The sequence below is a fragment of the Corapipo altera genome, unplaced genomic scaffold, assembly GCF_003945725.1.
Source record: "Corapipo altera isolate COAL_440 unplaced genomic scaffold, ASM394572v1 61411, whole genome shotgun sequence".
NCBI classification, from domain to species: Eukaryota; Metazoa; Chordata; class Aves; order Passeriformes; family Pipridae; genus Corapipo; species Corapipo altera.
The window spans coordinates 23,562,486-23,574,856 of record NW_020884875.1 but is presented as its reverse complement, the minus strand read 5'-3'; the positions used below and the strand labels follow the sequence as shown (position 1 = coordinate 23,574,856).

Below are 12,371 nucleotides of genomic sequence, written 5' to 3'. Positions count from 1 at the left end.
TGTCCGGTTGCAAAAGGCACAGCAGAAAGACTCCTTAGATGGTATATTCTGCAAGGTACGATTCTTTCTGCGTTGTCTTTTCTCCTCAAGAGTGATCCTGTGTGCTTTCTCAAAAGCATCAGCAGCGTTATAGATGGTGTGTCTCCAGGCCTCCTGACTGGAGGCCAGAGTAGACCAGTTATGATGATCAATATGTTTGAACTTAACAGTAAAAGACAACAGCATTAAAAAACTGGTATAGACGAGACATTAAATTTAGATTTTGTAAAATGTTCAGTTTTCACACGTTTTCTAAGATTGCAGCATCAACGATTATGTTAAATTGTGCTCTGAAAACTTTGAAAGACTGTGTTTGACATTAACAGCAAAGTTAATCAGCTTAGATCATATTTAAAGCTTCTGTGACTATTACTTTTCACTATTTGACAGACGAAGGTATATCACCAGATCCTGTCATTACACAGATTATATGGTCGTGCAGTAAAGACACATCAGATATCCTCAGATGATAGTATAGGTTGATTAAATGTTACGGCTTTAGCCCTTCCTTTTGTCAAATCTGCAGAACTTTACGTTTCTTACTGATACGATCAATTACGGCGCGACTATGATCTACGGTGCCTTTATCGCCAGGGTGCAGGATGGGGAGGGGAGGGACTGCCCCTGCTCTTCAAACACCCTTCCCACAGCGACGGCACCGCCGCTGACGTCTCCATTTCACCACAGACCCCCGTAAGGGTTAAACACGCTGACGCCGGAGCTCAGGGGAGGAGTCGGGGTATGGAAAGGGAGAGAAAAATGGAGAAATAAAGAAGGCAGCTGCCCGGGGACTCACCTGCAGCGGCTGCCACCTGTGCAGCCGGAGAGCCCCGCTGTCCCTCGGGCGGCCGCGGCCAACGGGACCAGGGAAAATAACCATTATCATGATAATAAAGTGAAAAAGCCCGGAAAGCGTCTCCGCCCCTGCCGGCCCGCGCGGTGCAGGGTAAGGACGATCCCTAGCACGGAAGCTCTGCTGGGGCAGAGCAGGAGCCCTTCTCAGGCAGCTCGGCGCCGGGGAACACCCCGAACCCCCTGCCTGTCCAGCGAGGAGGGAATTTTCCTCCCGACGCCTTCAGGAGAAGGCCGAGGAGTAGCGTGGAGAAGACGGGTCCCCCGCCAGAGCCCCGCGCTCTGCGACAGGGGCGGTGGGAGGCGGGCGAGGCGCCGGGTCCAGCGCCGGCTCCTCGCCTGTCAGGCCCCCTCCGTCCGCTCCCTCCCGCCCCTCTCACCTGCCGCCGGCCCGCACGCCGACAGCTGCCCCTCGTACGCGCCAGCAGAGGGGGCGCTCCCCGCCCCGAGCTTTCTCCCGCGCCCGCCGCTTCCTCAGGGACTGCCAGACACGCCGCCGCTCCTGTTTAGAGAGGAAGCGGCCACCATGTTACTTTCTCCCCCTCCAACGCCTACAGGCTGGTCCAGGGCCCGCCCCGAAAGGAGGCGGTGGCGCCGGGGCCGGGAAGCCGTGCTGCTGCGGCCAGGGGGCGCCGGTGGGAGCAGCCGGAGTAGCCTGTGGTCTGGTCCCGCCTACCGGGCACCTGTGGCGGGGCGGCGGAGTGGCTGGCCCGGGATACCCCTTCAGGCAGGCAGCGCGGTGTGGATTACTCGGGGTGCCTGTGCGCCCGCTGCGGCTTCTGTGAGAGTGTTGGGTTGTACCAGGAAAAAAGTAATGGCAGAAAGGGAACTTGGTATGGCGGAGAATTACAGAAGACTGTGAGTTGGAAGGGACCCACAAGGATCATCGAGTCCAACTCAGCCCTGCACAGGACCATCCCCAAGAGTCACACCATGTGCCCGGGAGCGTTGTCCAAACACTTCTTGAGTTCTGTCAGGCTTGGTGCTGTGACCACTTCCCTGGGGAGCCTGTTCCAGTGCCCACCAACCCTCTGGATGAAGAACATTTTTTTAATATCCAGCCTAAACTTCCCCTGACCCCATTCCCTTGGGTTCTGTCACTGGTCACCACAGAGAAGAAATTAGTGTTTGCTCCTCCTCCTCCCCTCATGAGGAAGTTTTGACTGCAATGAAGTCTCCCCTCAGTCTCCTTTCTCCAGGCTGAACAGACCAGGTGACCTCAGCTGCTCCTCGAACGGCTATAGTCATCTCAGCTACCTATCCAGATGAGACTGTGCATTTCATAGGTGACTTTCATTAACTAAATAGTGCTCGTCGAATTTTCTGGAATATATAAAAGTGTGAGGGGATAGACAGGCTCAGAGGGGCTTGCCTTGGGTAAAAGGAAGGTGATGGATATAGTTTTTCTATATTTTAATGAGGCTTTTGATGCTGTCCCTTGCAGCGTCTTCCTGGAAAAGTTGTCCACGCGCGAGAGGAGAAGGTTCACGCTACTCTGGGTAAAGAATTGGCTGAAGGGCAGAGATCTAAGGGTTGTAGTGTATGGGGCTACATCTGGCTGGTGATGGGTCACCAGCAACATTCCTCAGGGTTCAATTCTAGGACCAATACTATTCAACATTTTTATCCATGATCTGGATGCAGGAGTTGAAACCATGATTAGTATGTTTGCTGATGATACTAAACTGGAAGGTGCTGTTGATTCTCTTGAGGGACAAGAGGCCTTGTGGAGCGATATGGATAGATTGGAGCATTGAGATTGGAGCATACTCAGTGGTATGACATCTAACAAGAACAAATGCCACATTCAGCATCTGGTACGGAGTAGCCCTGGACACAAGTACAGACTGGGAGAGGAGCAGTTGGAGAGCAGTCCTGGAAAAAGGGATCTGATGCTGATTGGCAGCAGCTCAGTGTGAGTCAGTAGGGTGTCCAAGCAGCAAGGAGAGTAAACCCCATCAGACAGAGCATCACCAGCTGGCCAAAAGAGAGGATCATCCCACTGTATTCAGCATTGTTGCAGCTTCACCCTGGGTCCTGTGTGCAGTGCTGGGCCCCACAATTTAAAAAGGGTGGGAAGGTCCCTGAATGTGTCCAGAGGAGGGATAAAAAAACTGGTGAAAGGCCTGGAAGCAGTGTCCTGTGAGGAGTGGCTGAGGTCTCTGGCTTTGTCTAGTTTGGAGAAAAGGAGTTTGAGAGGTGACCTCATTGTTCTTTACAGGTTTCTGAGAAAAGGAAGTAGCGAGGGAGGTGCCGATCTCTTCTTTCTGGGACCCAGCAACAAGATGCATGGGAATGGCTCAAAGCTGCACCAGGGGAGGTTTAGAGTGGACGTTAGGAAGCATTTATTTACTGAGAGGGTGGTGAAACACTGGAGTTGACTCCTTAAAGAAGTGATCAGTGCCCCAAACCTGTCACTAAGAGGCTTTTTTACGGTGCCCTCAATAGGGGGGGGTCTAACTTTTAGTCAGCCTGGAAGTGGTCAGGCAGTTGGACTAAATGATCAATGTAGGTCACTTCCAATAGGAACTATTCTATTCTGTTCTACCCTAAGGTGTCTTCCTTTCTGGCTGCAGATTTCTATTATCTCTTGGCAACTCTGACATCCATCAGACATTCCACTGTGTCAGTTCTATTCACTAACCCATTAGGAAACTCAAGGGGTGTTTTAATGTGTTCATTTTTTTCCTGAATTTTTGAGTTGAGTAAGATACCCTAAAAAGTCACTGAGCAGCAGATCTGTCATAAAAAATGAGATAACCATCCTTTTGGTAGCACTTAGTTACTATATTGCATTCCACTTATCCAAAGGAAAAAATGAGGCTGAGAAAAAGGCAGCTAATTTATGTATTTTTGAACCTCTTTCACCCAGAGAGGCTGGCTCTCATCCTTGCATCTAAAATAATAGTGGGGTTTTTTTCCTGGAATACCATGAGTTTCTTGATCCATTCTGCTGTTATGATCTTTGAACTGGAGCATCAATTTTTTTTTTCTCAAAATTAGTACTTCGTAGGTATGCATGTGCCAGGAAGCTTGTGACTGATCTTGAAAATTTATAATTGAAGAATTTTATGTTATAGCAAATAATTCTGTTTAATTTCAATCTGAGTAGCAAAAAAGCCCTCTGTTCAATATTCTTTCAGGTAATTTTCAAGAATTGTCTTGACTTTGATTAGTCACCAATTGCCAAATCTACAACTCCAGGAGGGCCTGATCCTGTAACCTAGTTAGAGCAAATACTTTGTGTGCCTTGAGTGTCTGTGACATGCACAGGTGAGGATTTATGCAGATTGAATCTGTGATAAGTTTACTTTGAGTCCTTGGGTATAAAAATATGGCAAATATGGGCACTGAAGAAATGAGTCTGCACACACTGTGATTCAGTTTTCCAGATTCTCCACAGAGTTCTCTCTGTGTTTCCCCTTTATTTGTTTTTTTTCTTAACAGCACCTGGTATTGTCATTCAGTTAACTAGAATTCCCAGGACTTTTTGCAAACTCAGTGTTTTGATTCACACACTCCTTATCAGCTCCAAGGCTGAAACACTCGCTTTTGGTTCTAATTAACTGAATGCAAGTGCTGCTGGCTTAACTTGTTCCCACATAAAAATACCTTCCCTTTTCAAATTCCTGACTGAATACTTGAAAATTTCTTCATAACTGCTGGAAGATTTCATTCTTTAATCCTGCAGTTGCCTCCAGTCATATGAACTATGGAAATTATACCAGAGACCACTTCATCTTCTCTGGCTTTTGGAATTGACATATGGAGTGTCCATTAAAGTGGGTAATAAAAATGAACAGGGATAGTTGCCTGCTGTCCCAAGGAGTTCTGCTGATCATGATTTGTTAAAAATTGCTTGAAGTAATGCTGTCACTGTAATGTGTAGAACATCTTGATCATTGTGTACTTTTGAAGTTGTAGCTGTGATTCTGTATAAGACAGAAAGCTCTGAGTCCAAGTGTTTCTTCTTACTGTACAGTTGGTTATGGTTTCACAATTTATTTTCTCAGCCTGTATGATATGAGTGGGAACTGAGGATTCACAAGCTCTTTCTGGCTTTAATCATTTAATCAGTGACACACAGAGATAGAAAAAACATACAGTCATTGTCATAGACAGCTTCAGCTTAAACCATGTGTCCAGTTCACTCTAATTAAGAAAGTAAGCATAGCTGGCAACGCTATTTCACCAAAACCATCTTTTTGAAAGCCACCATTTTGTCTGAAAGTATCAGAATTTCAATCCAGTATTGTAAACTTTTGCTTGTTGTCACTGTGTTACAACATCAAAACCTAAGTTGGACAGGCTATTTTTAATGGAAAGGCTTTCATAAATATCAGCAAGGGAGAAGGATCCCTTTCTTCATATTAATTCTTCTCTAACAAATTAATATATGCTGCTTAAAATACTGGCCTAAATTCAAGAATACTTTGAAATTATTTATTTTTAAAGATCAAGTTATCTTCATCTTCTCTGCATAAAATGTGGCAGGATTTTTTGAGATATTTATCTTTCAAAAGTTTTCTTATTTTATTTTTCTGTAAAATATTATGTTCCCTTTCTCTGTAAAAGCTTTCACAGAGTCTCTCTGTGTCCAGCTTATAAGGTAACAGGGTTTTAGAATTGTTTTCAAAATGCTTGTGATTCCCTCAAGTATTAGGTGTTACATGAGTCCTCAGCAGTTTGAAAAAAGAGATTATTCCTGCTAAAAAGTATTGAGCATGGTATCTCTTGGGTTTGGCAACACAAAGAAAATGGAGTTTTAAGTAAGCACAAAATTGTTGCAATGTCTGTTTCTGCTGGGACTCTCTGTTGTCTGGATTTTGCTGTTAGATTTGGCTTTGGATTTTTTGGCTGGTTTCTGGGTTAGCTGTTACTCAACAGAATGTTCTGTGTACTGCCAAATGTTGAACCTGACCAGTCAGTCCATGTGAGCAAAAATTCACAAAAGACAGTAATTTTTTAAGTACACTCAGATTTCTGATTTATGTGATTTTTGATCTACATGTAATTGCTGAGATAATTGCTCCTGTCTAATAGGAATGTCTCTGAACATAAATTCTGTTTTAAAGTTCAGGTCAGTTCATGCTGACTCACTGTCCCCCACTTACCTAACTTATTAACTATAGGTACTTATGTAGATCTTATTGGCTGTGTTTAGTAACATAATATAATTTTTAATTTATTTTCCAAGAAAACTTATTTCTTAGAAATGGGAAACCTCTTTTTCTTGAGCAACAACTTGCTCAGTTTATCAAAAGACCTGGATTGACTTGATTAAAATAAATAAGTACCTTCATAAAAAGTGTGAAGGTACTTCACACAACGTACTTTTAATTTAGAGGGAAGCAACAAGAAATAACGTCTGGAATATAATGCCATACAAACTGCACCTGGGTTGGGGCAACCCCCAGTATCAATACAGGCTGGGGGATGAACTGATCAAGAGCAGTCCTGCCAAGAAGGACTTGGGGGTGCTGTTGGATGAGAAGCTGGATGTGAGCCAGCAATGTGAGCTCCCAGCCCAGAAAGCCAGTTGTATCCTGGGCTTCATCAAAAGCAGTGTGGCCAACACATGGAGGGAGGTGATTCTGCCCCTCTGCTCTGATCTAGTGAGACCCCACCTGGAGTGCTGCATCCTGCTCTGGGGTCCCCAGCACAGGAAGGACATTCACCTGTTGGAGCAAGTCCAGAGGATGCCACCAAGAGTATTAGAGGGATGGAGCACCTCTCCTTTGAGTAAAGGCTGAGATAATTGAGATTGTTCAGCCTTGAAAATAGAAGGCTTTGGGATGACCTAATTGTAACCTTCCAGTGCCTGAAGGGAGCCTACAAGAAAAATGGAAGAGACTACTTGCAAGAGCATGTAGTGACAGGACGAAGGGGAATGGCTTCAAACTGAAAGAGAGTAGATTTAGGTGAGATTTTAGGGAGAAAGTCTTTACTGTGTTCCAGTGAGACACTGGAATAGGTTTCCAGAGAAGCTCTGGATGTCCCATCCCTTGAAGAGTTCAACGCCAGGTTGGATGGGGCTCTGAGCAACCTGCTCTAGTGGAAGATGTCCCTGCCCATGGCAGGGGGCTTGGAACTATGTGATTTTTAAGGACCCTTGCAACCCAAGCCATTATATGATTCTATGAAACTCAAATGTGAAAGAAGACATAGTTTCTTACTGTTTAACAATAACTGATAGAACCCACTGAAAACCAGTAGATATTTTATTTCTAGATGCTTTTCTGGGCAGCATTGTTTATTTATGTGTACTTTAAAGAAGGCAATATGAGCTAGTGATTTTTCTTGGCTTTAACATCTGTGATTAACTCCAACTTTTAGCTATTTATTTAAAAAAAGAGAGCCTACTCAACTAGCCTTTTCTTGGTCCTCTGAGGACTGACTGGAAATGCATAACAATAAGCGAAATTAATTTGTTAGTTTATCTTTGCTTAACAGAAAAATAAAATGTAGAGGTGCAAAGCATTGTCAATATCAGTAGGTTGTTCCCTGTTGAATCTCAGAGATACTGCTGAAACTGGACATGCTCCTAAAAAACTGAACACAAGAGAAAAGGAACTGTAGGCAAGTAAACATAAACATTATCATTCTATTGCTATTTTCATTGAAGAATTAGAGAAGCAATAGTTACACTAGGGGAGTGCAAAATGCTTTCTGAGAAGGGAGTAGGGATGTGGCTGGAGACTACAGCTACTGTGAGAGTCTTTGAATATGAACCCAAGTGTCTGAGAGCTGCATGGCATCAGTAATCCTCATGGATGGGAGCATGTGGAAGTGTTTCTTTCTGAGGGTGAACCACAGGTGTCTGTTGCTTGAATGTAGCTTTCTAAATACTTTGTCCTCTGACTTTACCCCTTCCCTAGGAATTTCTTCTCTGTTACCTCCTGTTGTCTAATCTCAGTGACAGCCACATGTCCTGGGGAAAACTTGCTATCAAGCAGTTCTAATACAAGGGTCCTTGACTACACACTAGTGAAGGCTAGGTTTCGTATATCTGCAGAGACAGATGTCATATATCAATCTGAGACTTGTTAACTCAGGTTGTGATTCCACAAACACTTCAAGCCAATAAGGGAGGCCTCCATCACAGCCCAGTACACAGTTCTTAGTTATCTTCTTAACTCTTTCATGTTGACAAGACAGTTCATATTCAGTTGGAGTGATTTAAGCCAGGCAACTAACATCTGGGGAGGAAAAAAACCCCAGAAAATGCAAGTTGAGCTTTCTAGCAAAAGGAGGGCATCAGCAAGAGCAGTCCTTTCCCAAGCCACTCAGTTTGCTTAAGGAGTTTTTCAGAAAGTACCTCTCAAAAAGCAGTTGGATAATCATAGTAGTTTTAGTCACAGTGGAAGCAGATAAGTACTGTTTGAGGTGTGGGACAGCAGGTAGAGCTGACTCATCCAGAAAGTTCAGGTGTCTATAAAAAAACTATTTACATTTGAAATAAGTGAATTTAGAAGTCAAGCGGATTTAGTACCTAAGTCCACACTTATGATTTTAATCCTAGAAGCACTTACCTGAGACCCGCCCCTCAAGGTGAAAAATAATCACTCAGTGTAAATTAAGCAGTTTGGCCACATGTTGCAGAGCATATGTAAATACAGCAGATGGGTGTGTATGTGTTTGGCTTTGTTTTTTTCCTTTCACGGTTCCTTTTTCATTAAGTAACTGCTTTATAAGGAAAATGGTGGGAAGTCAGATGTGAGAGTAGACTATGTGCAGAGTCTGGTTTGTATGTAGAAATAGAATATTTGATCCTGTTCGAGAGTCCTAGAGTACAGAAGTGATTCTCTTTCAAGACTTAACGGGTAAACAGCTAGATGAATGCAGCCTAGCTCTTTTATTTTCTGGGCTAATAGTGTTTTCATTTGAACACAAAAGACTGCAGCATTTCCAGAGGTCCCTCTGTTCAAGTTTTCTATCTGCGGCTTGAAAAAGCTGGAGGGAATGACTTTGTAACATATTTCTGGCATCTGATGAGTGAGGAATAAGGTAGGATATCTCCCTACCCAAGTTTTATGTCACTGGTTTAGGAGTGATTCAGTCTTTCATCTTTCCTAAGTAAATAAACTGAGCTCTCTGCAGTTTACCATGGGTGGTGGTTTCAGTCATGGCCCTAGAACTTTGTTTTCTCTTTGCTGCGTGTATTTCTCTTTTCTCTCTTCAGAAGAGTAACTGCTTATTGTACTTTTTTCCTGAATCTTTGCTACAGTTTCCTACTTCTTTTCTGATTTTGTTTCACACCACATAACTAAGAGGAAGCCTAGGTAGGTGATGAGATCAGTGTTACGTGGTGGTAAAATGTGCAGGTATGTTCCAAATGTGTGCTGTTCCTGTTTATCTTTTCAGGAAACAGGAAAATCTAGTAGGCAGAACATATCACAAAGGCATAAGAAATACACACAGCCACTCTGTTTCTACTTCTTCCCTTGGGCTTTTAAACTACCTTTAATAAATTCCTTAATCTCTCTATACTAATCATAATACTGTATAAATAATATTTTCTGTAAAATTGTGAGATATCAGGATACAAACACATTAAAAGTGCTAACTATATATGTATTTATATTACTCTTGACTAACTAGAAAACTTAGTACTCAAATAAAAAATATTTCTCTACTAAGAACAATGTTTTCAGACTTCATTTAGCTGTTACATAGATTTATACATGAAACATTGCAAAGTCTGTAAAGAAAATCTGAGATAATCCAAACATACAAACAAGATGTTTCTTGAATTGTCTGAAAGCAAATGTTATTTTACAGACAAAAGAACTAATAGCAAGAATAAACGTATGGTTAGCAATGGATAAAAAACACTTTTTTGAATTAGTTCCAAAACAGTTGCCTGATAAAGTAGTCAGCTTGATTATGTATTGCTCAAGCACAACTAGATGAAACTGAGATCATGGACTGATGTCATATGCTCTATGGTATTCTGTGCATATATAATTTCTAAGGCACTTATTGCAGTACAGTGAAATTCATGTGTTCTTTTTAAAGTTTGTATGTTGAGAGCTCAAACTTTATGTAAATCTTTATTTAAGTCTGATATTCTTTGGTACTTAAAAAACATAAAAGATATATTAATTGTACATTAATTTGGGTCACTATCTGGTCTGTACTTCATCATGTTCCAACCTTGTGAGAGTCTGGATGACACTTCCTGAACATGGAAATGTGGTAGGATTCTTGAGGTGGACCTGTGCAGGGCCAAGAGTTGAACTTTAGGTTCCTTGGGGGTCCCCTCCAGCTCAGGATATTCTATGACTGTATGATTTTTCTAATTTTGAATGTATTTCAAATTATGGAGTGATTAATACTTGATAAAGAGCTTTATAGGCTCATAATTGGATACTCTTGTACAGCAGCAGACGCTGTTCCTTTGGTGTTTTATATTACAAGCATATATGGAAAGTTTAATACATGTATGCTAATCTTAATCAGCTTCAGAATAGCTCTGTACTGTAGCTTGAAGTCTAAACTTACTTATTCATATACTACAATACATATATTTCCAAAACAATAAGCTTTCCTGTTTGCAAAACTGTGGGAATAGAAGGATTCCGTATAAAAAAGTGAAGGAATTTTACTGTGATTAGAATCTGGATCACTAAGTATTTTAATGAGAAACTAGTATTGTGTATTCCATACTTTCTTATATTTTCATTATGAGTTTACTCGTTTTCTTTTAAGCATGAAATTTTTCAGAACAATCTCTTTTTAAAGTGATGTTAATGACAATGCATTCTAATAAAAATTTAGTTGGAGTATCTATGATTTAGGTACAACAAGATTGCTTCTCAATTCTTAGCAAACTAAAAAATTTTAATGGCTTTTTAAAAATATTTCTATTAGCACATATTAATCTGTCTTTTGGGGTCATCTTGTTCCTCTTGTCTATTTAATGCTGATTTTCTCCTTGTCTTTTTTGTTGTTGTGATGGTGGGTTTTTTTGTTGTTTGAGTTTTTTTCCTGCTTTTATATTCCCAAGGAAAGAAAATAGTGTTGGCTGCTGATATAATGAATATTAAGCCATCATCCTATTTAACAGAACAGTATATAAAACACTTTTTGAAGTATCTTGTGGTATGTTGTTTTGAATATTCTCTTATTATACAGCAGAGCAAAAGTGATATTAAATTGCATTACCTCAAATTATCAAGTAGGGAAACATGGAGGGGTTATTTGTTTTAGCGTACATTCTGGGACAGAATTACCCTTACCTGGAGTTAATCACTAAACAAGCTAGGCCACATTTCAGCTGCATTCTGGCCCTTCATAGAAAATATGTAACTAAGCCCAAATCTACACATACTTGATTACTTTGTATCTATAGCCAGAGGCAAATTAGAAGATGGAAGTTACTGCAGTACTAAAAGGTTTTCCATGCAGGTCTATTACCACTCTTGAAGGTGTTCTGTATATGTTAGTAAAGATAAAGATCATTTGGATACTATATGTGTGAGAACAGCATTATTTTTTCAGAAAAAAAGCAAACTATTTCAAGCCTTCCTTAGTAATTTATGGTGCTTTGAGAGAATTTTTTTTTTAGCTTACATATGGCAGTGTTTACAGGAATATTCAAGACGGATTACCTACAATAAAAATCTACTTTACGCAGCCTTGGGTACCTTCACATTGTTTTTCTCAAAATGTAGAAGAAAGGTGTTTTCTGTTACATGCATTGGAGTAAATACAGAACTTGTGCATGTCTACAAAAAAAAAAAAAAAAAAAAAGATCTGCAGCATGTCACTGACTTGGCCTGATGCTCTTGATGCTCCATGCTAGGCTCATGCTTAGTGAAAAAAGACACCTGGAAGTACCTAATGAATTAGTACATAGGGCTTTGAGTGGCATGTGTGAAGGACTTTGTTTTTATCTGGAAAATGCCTGTTACACAAGAAACTAGTACAATATGGAACAAAGCTTCAGCAAACTAAGCATAACATAATGACCAGATCTTCACCAATGTAAGTTCATGTAGTTCATTCAAGTGCTGTCAATCTTTATACACTAAGGATCTTTCCCATTATTTAATGTACAAATGCAGCAACACAGCCTGTTAGCTGTTCTTTGGAAATTACCATGATAAACATTGATATAGCTCCAAGGATAGGAAAAATTCGTTAGCTGTGGAGTAATGAGGTAAAGTTACTGGTGTTTCTTGGTTATTGCTACTATAAGTCCTACTTATAGTGTTATTTTGATATAATTATGTTTATTACTTTGATACACCCTATTCAGTTCTGTCTTCAAATAGTGATTGCATAGCAAACAGGTGTACAGGAAAATATTTTCCTTTCTGACCATTAGGTGGAGCTAAAAATCCCTCAAATGGGAATTTCTTTCCATCGAGTTATCCCGGCCTCTGTTTGATTTTGCTATGCTTTCAATTTTCTCTGGCAGAATGTGGCATTGTATAATCTACTCTCAGGAAATTTCAGACATTTGAGTCGGTGTT

At 41.1% G+C, this 12,371-nt stretch overlaps 1 protein-coding gene across 2 annotated transcripts in view; it reads right to left on the bottom strand.

Annotated features, from left to right (window-relative positions):
• The window catches only part of DENND4C (DENN domain containing 4C), a 68,346-nt gene extending 66,856 nt beyond the window's left edge, over positions 1-1,490 (bottom strand). Inside the window, exon 1 of one of the 2 annotated variants that reach the window (XM_027634453.1) lies at positions 1,272-1,490. The gene's annotated coding sequence lies outside the window, so the exon portion shown is untranslated. Of the gene's footprint in view, positions 1-835; positions 918-1,271 lie in introns of those variants that run through there. The other variant, XM_027634454.1, reaches the window with a different exon arrangement.
• Positions 1,491-12,371: the final 10,881 nt, after the last annotated feature.